This window comes from Scylla paramamosain, chromosome 17 (assembly GCF_035594125.1).
Source record: "Scylla paramamosain isolate STU-SP2022 chromosome 17, ASM3559412v1, whole genome shotgun sequence".
Classification (NCBI taxonomy): domain Eukaryota; kingdom Metazoa; phylum Arthropoda; class Malacostraca; order Decapoda; family Portunidae; genus Scylla; species Scylla paramamosain.
In genome coordinates, this window is record NC_087167.1 from 23,021,687 (window position 1) to 23,034,186 (window position 12,500).

Here is a 12,500-nt window from a genome sequence, read left to right on the forward strand (position 1 = left end):
CCCGATAATGTTAAATTAAGTGAGAAAAACAGGGAAAATAGTAATTTACTACACGCACGACCGCTCTGGCTCAATATATACCGCGCGACAAAAATTTTGAGGCACATTCGTGAGCTTCCTGTTAGACCGTTCGGACGTCGTACTAGCAGCTCTCATCACCATGACTGGCCGCGGCAAGGGAGGCAAGGGTCTTGGAAAGGGAGGCGCCAAGCGTCACCGTAAGGTTCTGCGTGATAACATCCAGGGAATCACCAAGCCTGCTATCCGTCGTCTAGCTCGCCGAGGTGGCGTCAAGCGCATCTCTGGTCTCATCTACGAGGAGACTCGTGGGGTGCTCAAGGTGTTCCTTGAGAACGTTATCAGGGATGCTGTCACCTATACCGAGCACGCCAAGCGTAAGACCGTTACTGCCATGGACGTTGTCTACGCCCTCAAGCGTCAGGGCCGTACCCTGTACGGATTTGGTGGTTAAATCGCTCCATTATTGAGATGGTGCCAGCTATTCAGCTTGCATTATCATCATTGAATAACATCATCTCCCGGACCTTTTTAAGGTCCACAAACATCGTCGTTGCGGATGGCCAGCTGCAGGTGACGTGGGATGATGCGAGTCTTCTTGTTGTCACGGGCGGCATTGCCGGCAAGCTCAAGGACTTCAGCAGCCAGGTACTCCATAACTGCCGCAAGGTACACGGGGGCACCAGCACCCACGCGCTCGGCGTAGTTGCCTTTCCTTAGAAGGCGATGAATCCTGCCGACCGGGAACTGGAGTCCAGCACGACTGGAACGGGACTTTGACTTTCCCTTCACCTTTCCTCCCTTGCCGCGTCCAGACATGATAATGGATGTTGTGGTAGTAGTAGTAGTAGTAGTAGTTGTTGTTGGTGATAAATGAGGAGCGCGAGTACTCTAACCTCGTCGGTAGCTCTGCGAGCAAGTAGTGAATTTTGGGAAAAACGGCTATATATACGCGAGATCAGATCGGCCCAGAGCGCGTCTGGACCAATCAGGACGCTCGCTGAGGTGGCGACTCTTGATCCTGAGTAGGCACGCTAATATATATACCACTTTTCGACTGAGAAAACGCACACAGTATCTGTGTCTTCCCCGACCCAGCTCGGTGGGAGAGAGAGAGACAAGAGCTTCCTCCCTTATTCCGGATCAGGATCGCGGGTCCCCGTCCCAGCGCGCAATGTGATTGGCCCTTCACAGCCCTTCACACAGGCACGCACAGGAGTGTGTACCCTTAGTCACCGTGAGAGATATACCCTATCTCGCGCTCAGTAGCAATCAGCCCACAGCCCTTCACACAGGCACGCACAGGAGTGTGTACCCTTAGTCACCGTGAGAGATATACCCTATCTCGCGCTCAGTAGCAATCAGCCCTCGGCTTCCCACACTGGCGCGCACCAGCCAGCCTAGTTTCTGCCGCCGGACTGGACACATCTCTGCCACCCAGTACTGGGCCTGCTTGTGAGCCGCGAAATACAGTGTCCCCATCTCTACAGTGCCTGGTTTTAGTTCCCGTCCTCTACAGTGCCCAGGATTTACTCGACTCTGCTCCTTAGTGCCCAGGGTTTTACCCCATCTCGCCGCCCATTTACTCGCAGTGCCAAGGATTTAGTCCCCAGTGCCCAGGATTTACTCCCTACCCCACCCGTAAAAGTGAGTGCCTCAGTGATACACGTGTTCTCAATGCTTCAGTGATACACGTATTCTCAGTGCTACCCCAGTGTCCTGTGTCAACAGTACCTGACCTTTCCTGATGGCTTAGGATTTTCCCCTAGCTCCTTTAAGGCCCAGCCATGGGGCGAGTTAAAATTAAACACCTACGCCCAAAGGAGCTCGGCACCAGAAGCCGACTCCTCCAACTTCTGGCGCCTACTGTGAGAGTGACACGACTCATTCCCTCCGCTGACGCAGTAATAGTCCTTACTGCTTCAGATAAGGACACTGACGCAATTTTTCAAGATGACCTGCTCCATAAACTCTCACAGGACAACTTTACAGCTATCCTACCGCCAGAACTTAAAGCGAAAAGAACAGTAATCTGCTTCAGACTGGATGACCTGGTGTACCAACATGACACTGAGGAAATGCGAGCGGAAGTGGAACGTGTCCAGACCTGGGCAAAGATCCAGGAAGTATTCAAGTTCCACAGATCGAACACTGTCAAGTTCACTTTCCGCTCCAGTCAGATGGCAAGAAGGGCTCGAGAGGAAGGTCTCCTCCTTTTTTCGATCTCGCTTCCTCCCCACCAGATAAAGGAGGAAACCTACACACCTCTACTTACATGCAACACCTGTTATGCTATTGAGGACCACTCAACTAGGCAATGCCCCCGACCTCAAGGATTCAGAGTGTGCTCTGAGTGCTCCAGCAACGAGCACTCCTTCCGAGACTGCCACGCAATAGAGAAACGCTGCCTTCACTGTGGCCAGGCACACAGTTGTATGGCCATGCGCTGCCCTGCCCGGAAAAATGCACTAAAAGAGAAGGAGGAACGCATGCGTAAGGAGGCGATGAGGAAGGCCTCCACTTCCTATGCCCAAGCCGCTGCTTCTACTCCCCAGGAAGTGCCAGCTTTCAACCTTACTGGCCTCGTGTGCGTCATGCACGCGCACATGGTCAACTGCGCAACACCTGGTTCTTTCCAAACCACCCTCTCTGCCAGCCTGGCAATGAATAACCTACCAGACATCAAGTTGCCTCCCAACCCACCCTCGCATGCCATCATTAAAGCCATCACGGGAAAGATGCAACCAATCCAGGACCCTCTGGCATCCCCCATCCCCATTGAACCCAGGAATGACTTCCCAGCATCTTCCTCCTCTGACTACGAAGACACGGACCCGGAGAACGACGAAGTCGACGTAGAACACGACTCGGAAGACCACAGCTCTGTCCCCCAACACCCTAGGAAGACCTCCTCTCCATCTCGCTCCCTGAGTTTGAGTAGGCAAACATCCCAAGACCCCCAAATCGAACGAGTTCAGCAGGCAAGTCCCCCACCTAACCGGCGCCCCAGATCCTCCCGTCAGAGGAAGCAGATACGCTCTAGGACAATACGATGACTCGACTAAGGGTAATCCAACATAATGTTCTAGCCTGGAATGGACGTAAGTACGACTTAAGCAACACATACAGACAGTTTGATCCTGACATTGTTTTAATCAACAGTCACGGTCTAACACATGACAAAAGACTTAAAATACCAGGATACAGGATAATACAACGCAACACTACCAACGAACTCCACGACGGTGTAGCAATAGCGATTCGAACTAGACTGCAATACTCAAGACTAGAGGATGACTACTTATCTGAGACTCTTTCCATTGATATAGAGACAGAGGTCGGACCCTTGACTGTCGCCACTTCCTATCTTCCCCCCCGTCGGCCCTTCCTTCCCCACCCTGACTTTCTTAGACTTTTTCGTAGAAACTCCCCTGTGTTATTTGCCGGAGACTTAAACGCTAGACACCCTACTCTAGGAAACACTTCCACTAATACAGTAGGCCGTGACCTCGCAGACTATCTTCGTCGACAGACTGCTAGACACATTGGACCTTTTTTTCCTACCTACTTCGGCCCCAATGCCCCTTCCTCCCCTGACATCATCCTAACCAACCCCTCCAATTCTTTTGCACACTATGTTTCCCCAGGACCTCTGACCTCAAGTGATCACCTCCCTATGGTGATTGATATCTGCTCTTCCCCTATACTTATCGCCACAACCCCAACTTTCTCCTTCCACTCCGCTGACTGGGACAGCTTTAAAGAAGATGACCAACTTGCCATGACGAACCTGCCAAACATTTCCCATGCGGGACTAGAAGACATTGACGATGCTCTGGACCTTTGGATGCGGACAATTAGGACAGTAGCTGACAGACACATACCTAAGACGGTATATAGGACGATTCCATGCCCTAGACCCTCCAGGACAACACAAATGACCAGAATACAATTCCAGGCATTACTTGACCAGGCAACCAGGACTGGATGGACATACGACAATTTCAGAAGGTACAGACAGCTTAGACAGACACTAACTGATTCTAGACGGGATGAGGCCGCAAATTGCTGGGGCCATACCCTAGCAAGACTGGCCTCTTCCCATAATGATCCTAAGAAATTTTGGACAGACGTAAAAAGACTCTCTGGTCGTGCCACTGGACCTGACTCAGCCTTCCTGACTGACGGGAACGGACACCGACACTACTCAGCCATAGACAAAGAAAAACTACTGACTGCAATATGGGAGCCTGTCTTCCAGGACGATGACAATGACTTTGAGGACAACAACACTGTGTTGGATTACCTTAGACAGCACGTAGACAGGACCTTCCCGTACGACACAGCAGACCCTGTGAGACTGTCTGGTGCCTCAGCACTTGATTGTCTCATTTCCTCTGAGGAGATCCGGAACGCCATCAAGACGAGTAAAGCAACCTGCCCCGGCAGGAGCTCGATCAATAAGCTCATTTTGAACCATCTTCCAGACCGGGCTGTGGGAAGGCTGTGTGACATCTTTAATTCTGCCCTCTCTGCCGGCTACTTCCCTGACGGCTTCAAGGAAGCTGAGATGAGGATGGTGGCGAAATCTGGGAAGGATCCTTCCCGCCCAGAAAACTACCGCCCCATCTCACTTCTGGAGACCCCGGGGAAGCTGCTGGAGAGAATAATCACCAAGCGCCTGCGCGACCACCTGGAGGGAGATGGTGTTTTCAGTCCCGGGCAATATGGATTCCGGAGGGGAGTGGGGACGACCCATGCCATTGCGGTTGTCACAGAGACCTTGGCGGTCCAGGAGGCATCTGGTAGCAGATGCAACCTTGTCCTTCGGGATGTAAGCAAGGCTTTCGATAAGGTTTGGCATCCTGGACTCAAGTTCAAGATATTAAACCTAGGGCTCCCCGGTCCTATAGAACGTTTGCTTTGCGACTTCCTGGAGGACAGGACTGCCAGGATCAGAATTGGCAACCGCACAGGGCCACCGTTCCCTCTCTCAGCTGGGGTCCCACAAGGGAGTGTCCTCTCCCCCACACTCTACGCCATCTATACCCGGGACTGTCCGAGTTCCAATGCTGGAATAAACGTCCAGTATGCAGACGACATCACCCAGCTCATCTTTCATCCAGGGAGGTCGTCCAGGATGCTCAATTCCAGGACAGGAAGGGAGATCGCCAGAGTCAACAGGTACGAGGAAGAGTGGCGAATCCGGACAAACTTGAACAAGTTCGCGGTCATCCCCCTGGCCACCCACAACCCAACACCTCTGCTAGTGGAAGGAGACCTGGTCGACTTCCAACCACGTGGGAGGCTGCTGGGGCTTCAGCTCTCAGGACGGGGCTACACCTCCCATGTATCAAGCCGAATCCAACAGGCAAGGAGGGCCCTGGGAGCTTTGTACCGCTTCAGGGACCTAAACCGCGACCTTAAGCTCCACCTTATCAAGACTCTGGTGATCCCGGTTCTCACATATCCCCCTGTCCCCACGCACGCCTTCAGCAAATACGCCATCAGCAGGCTCCAGCGAGTGCAGAACGCAGCCCTACGATTTGCTCTGGACGTTCGCTGGGACGACTTCCAAACAGCGGAAGCCATGCACGAGGAGGCCTCCATCCCAGCCCTCAACGTCAGGCTCCACGCCCTGGCGTACAGAGTCTGGCAAAGACTGGAGGAAATGGGCTGGGAACAGTTCTCTGCCCTACAGGAACTACACAGAGAGGCCCCCAACCACCAACATGCATGGTTTCCACGGAGCCTGTTGACACTCGAGATGGACCCCAGCCCTGCACCCCGGTACCGATAGATGAGTTAAACCAAACCCATAACTTCCCTTATGTACATCCTTGTGTTTTCCTTTTTTATTTACTCATTTATTTATATAAAATCTATAAATTATGACACTTTAATTATTGCACTCTCAATGTTTATTGTACATCCTTGTGTTTTCCTTTTTTATTTACTCATTTATTTATATAAAATCTATAAATTATGACACTTTAATTATTGCACTCTCAATGTTTATTGTTCCTCAACAAGCTGCTCCTGTTTCTTGTATTACAAAACCTTCGTTATCATGTTACGTTATTTGTATTACAAAACTTTCGTTATCATGTTACGTTATGTGTTTCTGTATTATTTGTTACAAATATTTACTATGTCTTGCCCTTCACTAGGTAATATCTAATATACAATGTTGTGCAATGTATCATATATGTGTATTTCTTGTATTACATAATTTTTGCTTTCATGTCACGTTATATTACTTATTTTTTAATATTTACGTACATATAATATGTTTTTGCTCTCCACCTTGATATATATAACTACAATGTTATGCAAAATAGTTTATATATCATGTGTATTATCATGTATGTACTATACATAATGTATCCTTCATCACTTGGAAAAAAAAAAAAAAAAAAAAAAAAAAAAAAAAAAAAAAAAAAAAGCTTCCCGGACCGCCCGGACACTTTCTACCTCCAACTGTATTTCATTTATTTCACACACTTTTTCCCGTCCTCTCACCTACCCCCACCCCCGCTCCTTTATAACATCCACTTCCTCAATAAAAAAAGAAAGAAAACGCACACTCGTTCTCACAGCAGTACGGCGACACTATGCCTCCCAAAGCATCAGGAAAGGCTGCCAAGAAAGCTGGCAAGGCACAGAAGGCCATTGCCAAGGGCGACAAGAAGAAGAAGCGCAGGAGGAAGGAGAGCTACTCCATCTACATCTACAAGGTGCTCAAGCAAGTCCACCCAGACACTGGCGTGTCCTCCAAGGCCATGTCAATCATGAACTCGTTCGTGAATGACATTTTCGAGCGCATCGCTGCCGAGGCATCCCGCCTGGCACACTATAACAAGCGCTCCACCATCACCAGCCGGGAAATCCAGACCGCTGTCCGTCTTCTTCTGCCTGGTGAACTGGCAAAACACGCTGTTTCTGAAGGCACCAAGGCTGTTACCAAGTATACCTCCTCCAAGTAAACAGGCGGCCAGTATACTGCTGCCAGTATAAAATAATACCCGGCTCCATTGGAGCCACACTTGAAAAGGAAAAAAGATACGATATAGACAAATGCATTATTATTATAATTATTGTTATTATTATTAATATTATTATTATTATTATTTTTATTATTATTATTATTATTATTATTATTATTATTATTATTATTATTATCATTATTAATAATATTAATATTGTTGTTTTTATTATGATTATTATTATAATAATTATTGTATCATTATTATTATTATTATTATTATTATTATTATTATTATTATTATTATTATTATTATGCTTATTATTATCGTGATTATTATTCTGTGGAGATAAAGAAAAGATAAAAAAAAAATAGAGATAAAGAAAGATAAAAATTCTCCCAAGTGAAAGAGATATGGCCATGGAAGAGGGAATAATAATAATAATATATAAAAAAAAAAAGGGGGGAAGGATATTGAGTTGAAAGTCGATACCTGATACTGAAAGATGGAAAATAAATATTTTCTTCCACAAAACCAAACAGATTGTCTATGAAAATTCTTTAATGAAAGAGATGTTTGGCCCTAAAAAGGGCCTAGATATTGCTGTTATGAAGATCATTCGTGGATGACTTCTTAGGCACGCTCGCCACGGATGCGACGAGCCAGTTGGATGTCCTTTGGCATGATAGTCACGCGCTTGGCATGGATGGCGCACAGGTTGGTATCCTCAAACAGACCCACGAGGTAAGCCTCGGAAGCTTCCTGGAGAGCCATGACAGCAGAGGACTGGAAGCGGAGGTCAGTCTTGAAATCCTGAGCAATTTCACGCACCAGGCGCTGGAAAGGCAGTTTCCTGATAAGCAGCTCAGTGCTCTTCTGATAACGGCGGATCTCACGGAGAGCAACGGTTCCAGGCCTGTAACGGTGGGGTTTCTTGACACCTCCAGTGGCTGGAGCAGACTTGCGAGCTGCCTTTGTAGCAAGCTGCTTGCGGGGCGCCTTGCCACCAGTGGACTTGCGAGCCGTTTGCTTGGTACGTGCCATAGTTGTGGTAACAACAACTCACAACGAACACTCAGCTGAGTCTGCCCGCGCTTCCCACAAAATCCCTTTATATATGAATCGGGTGGGCCCGACGACTCCAACCCTGCCTTGTGATTGGTCAGAAACGTCCAGTGAGGCTCATCGCCCACGCAGTCACCGCATGAAAGATGTGATCATTATTGTTAGTCTAATTCATTTTGTTCTTATTCTTATTCTTATTCTTATTCTTTCTTCCCTCATTCATAACAAATCTTGGAAAATATACAGCAGAACTGACATGTCATTTAAAATTCTAAGACAATTAGCAAGAAAGTTGTGATATTCTTATTTTTTTCATTCTTTTTATTCTATTTTTTTCTTATTCTTGTCATAATTAATATTGTTATCTTTATTATTTTCATTTTTTTTTATTATTCTTCCTTATCTTATTCTTATTTATCCTACTTTTAGAGAGATGAGGCTTGTGCGGTCACCCATCCAAGTTCTGCCCGGACCCCCTGCTTAACCTTGCTGATCCCGCCGTCAGCTGATTGGTCAAGAGCGGAGAACAAGGTGTTGGGAGGGCTTATTTCTCTTATTCTTATTCTTTCCTGTATTGTTGTTGCATTGTTGTGCTGAAAATGTTGGAAAATATGCACTAAAATTAACCCTTCATTCATAATTCTACGACAATTAGCAAGAGAGATATATTATTACTTTTTTCCCTTATTTTTGTTCTTTTTATTCTTAATCTTCTTTTTTTTATTATAGTTGTTATTGTTATTTTATTATTTTCGTTTTTCGTTCATTCTCCTCATTCTTATTGCTATTTTTTTCTATTCTCAGAGAGATGAGGCTTTTGTGGTCACCCATCCAAGTTCTTCCCGGACCCCCTGCTTAACTGCGCTGATCCCGCCGTTAGCTAATTGGCCAAGACCGGAGAACTAGGTGTTGGGAGGCCTTCTTTCTATTATTCTTATTCTTTCTTCCCCCATTCATATCGTTGTATTGGAAATGTTGGAAAATATACAAAAGAATTCACCCTTCTATGACAATTAGGAAGAAAGACATGGGATGCTTTCTTTCTTTTTTTTTATATTCCTTTATTGTAATTTTTCTTATTCTTGTTATAATAATTCTTACTGTTATCTTTATTACTTAAAATTTTCGTTCATTCTCCCTATTCTTATTCTTATTTTTTTTATTTATTTATTTTTTTTCAGACAGATGAGGCTTGTGTAGTCACCCATCCAAGTATTGCCCGAAACCCCTGCGTAATCTCGACGATTTCATTTGACAATACCTATTTACTTATTTATTTATTATTATATTTATTAAAAAAAAAAAAGAAGAAAAGAAGATGAAGAATAAGGTATGTAATCGAAATACTCTCTCTATACTGTAGCAATAGTTTAGCTGGATGTACTTGTATTGTGTCAAAAATACTTGCAATATCTGCAATTGTAACCTGCAGTGTCGGCATAATGCATAATTAAGCAATGAAAAGAAAAATTAATAAAAGAATAAATGAAAAAAAGAAAGAAAAAAAGATACAATTAACAATTAAATATATTAGCTACCCCTCTACGTTTCTTTATCACTGCAGAAAAATGGAAACATTTTAACGTAGACTTGTCAAAATTCAACTGAAATTAAGGGTTAAATAAGGATTGTCACCCCTTCCCCAGAGGATATTCATTGTCTTTTAATATATATATATATATATATATATATATATATATATATATATATATATATATATATATATATATATATATATATATATATATATATATATATATATATATATTCTTTTTATTTAAAGTCTTATTTAGAGAGAGAGAGAGAGAGAGAGAGAGGTAACGTCCTTGAGGATAGCAGCTCGTCTACGCTCCGCTCAGTGATCAGCGTTAGAATGTAATTCCTCATTTCTTTAAAAAAAAAAAAAAAAAAAAAAAAAAACAGAAACTTTATTTAGGGGGCTTGCTGGAAACAAACTACAATGGAGGAAAGAACAATATGTCTGCTATATGACCCACCCAGTTAAATTTTCAAGAAGCAAACGCAAGTTGGAAAATACGAGGAAGATAAATTTTCATTTATATACGTTTTATGGTAATTTCTGCCACGCCTTCCTCTATTCATCAAACGTCACTGACACTTATTCCCTTTATTTTTTACTTTACAGAATCTTTTGTAGGGCAAGACTCTAGAGGATATGTGCTTTCATAAATTCTATAATGCTTTGCTTATCATAGAGACATAAAAAAAAAAAAATAATAATAATAAAAATAAATAAATTAATTAATTTAAAAAATCAAAATAAATAGATATATAAATTAATTAATCAATCAAATAAATTTCTATGCTTCACCTTTATAGCATTCGTATGAATGTCAAAACAAAACAAAAAATATAAATATAAATAATAATATGAAAAAAAAAATTACTAAATATATGAAAAATAGCATTACTACTACTACTACTACTACTACTACTACTGCTACTACTACTACTATTTTTTTTTTTTTTTTTATGTAGGAAGGACACTGGCCAAGGGCAACAAAAATGTAATAAAAAAAATGCCCACTGAAATGCCAGTCCCATACAGGGGTCAAAGCAGTGGTCAAAAAATGATGAATAAGTGTCTTGAAACCTCCCTCTTGAAGGAATTCAAGTCATAGGAAGGTGGAAATACGGAAGCAGGCAGGGAGTTCCAGAGTTTACCAGAGAAAGGGATGAATGATTGAGAATACTAGTTAACTCTTGCGTTAGAGAAGTGGACAGAATAGAGGTGAGAGAAAGAAGAAAGTCTTGTGCAGCGAGGCCACGGAAGGAGGGGAGGCATGCAGTTAGCAAGATCAGAAGAGCAGTTAGCATGAAAATAGCGGTAGAAGACAGCTAGATATGCAACATTGCGGCGGTGAGAGAGAAGCTGAAGACAGTCAGTTAGAGGAGAGGAGTTGATGAGACGAAAAGCTTTTGATTCCACCCTGTCTAGAAAAGCAGTATGAGTGGAACCCCCCTCAGACATGTGAAGCATACTCCATACATGGACGGATAAGGCCCTTGTACAGAGTTAGCAGCTGGGGGGGTGAGAAAAACTGGCGGAGACGTCTCAGAACACCTAACTTCATAAAAGCTGTTTTAGCTAGAGATGAGATGTGAAGTTTCCAGTTCAGATTATAAGTAAAGGACAGACCGAGGATGTTCAATGTAGAAGAGGGGGACAGTTGAGTGTCATTGAAGAAGAGGGGATAGTTGTCTGGAAGGTTGTGTCGAGTTGATAGATGGAGGAATTGATTTTTTGAGGCATTGAACAATATCAAGTTTGTTCTGCCCCAATGAGAAATTTTAGAAAGATCAGAAGTCAGGCGTTCTGTGGCTTCCCTGCGTGATATGTTTACCTCCTGAAGGGTTGGACGTCTATGAAAAGACGTGGAAAAGTGCAGGGTGGTATCTTCAGCGTAGGAGTGGATAGGACAAGAAGTTTGGTTTAGAAGATCATTAATGAATAATAAGAAGAGAGTGGGTGACAGGACAGAACCCTGAGGAACACCACTGTTAATTGATTTAGGAGAAGAACAGTGACCGTCTACCACAGCAGCAATAGAACGGTCAAAAAGGAAACTTGAGATGAAGTAAACAGAGAGAAGGATAGAAACCGTAGGAGGGTAGTTTGGAAATCAAAGCTTTGTGCCAGACTCTATCAAAAGCTTTTGATAATTATGTCCAAGGCAACAGCAAAAGTTTCACCAAAATCTCTAAAAGAGGATGACCAAGACTCAGTAAGGAAAGCCAGAAGATCACCAGTAGAGCGGCCTTGACGGAACCCATACTGGCGATCAGATAGAAGGTTGTGGAGTGATAGATGTTTAAGAATCTTCCTGTTGAAGATAGATTCAAAAACTTTAGATAGGCAGGAAATTAAAGCAATAGGATGGTAGTTTGAGGGATTAGAACGGTCACCCTTTTTAGGAACAGGTTGAATGTAAGTAAACTTCCAGCAAGAAGGAAAGGTAGTGTTGACAGACAGAGCTGAAAGAATTTGAATAGGCAAGGTGCAAGCATGGAGGCATTGTTTCGGAGAACAATAGGAGGGACCCCATCCGGTCCATAAGCCTTCCGAGGGTTTAGGCCAGCGAGGGCATGGAAAACATCATTGCGAAGAATTTTAATAGGTGGCATGAAGTTGTCAGAGGGTGGAGGAGAGGGAGGAACAAGCCCAGAATCGTCCAATGTAGAATTTTTAGCAAAGGTTTGAGCAAAGATTTCAGCTTTAGAAATAGATGCGATAGCAGTGGTGCCATCTGGTTGAAATAGAGTAGGGAAAGAAGAAGCAGCAAAGTTATTGGAGATACTTTTTGGCTAGATGCCAGAAATCACGAAGGGAGTTAGAGAGAGAGAGAGAGAGAGAGAGAGAGAGAGAGAGAGAGAGAGAGAGAGAGAGAGAGAGAGAGAGAGAGAATGTGT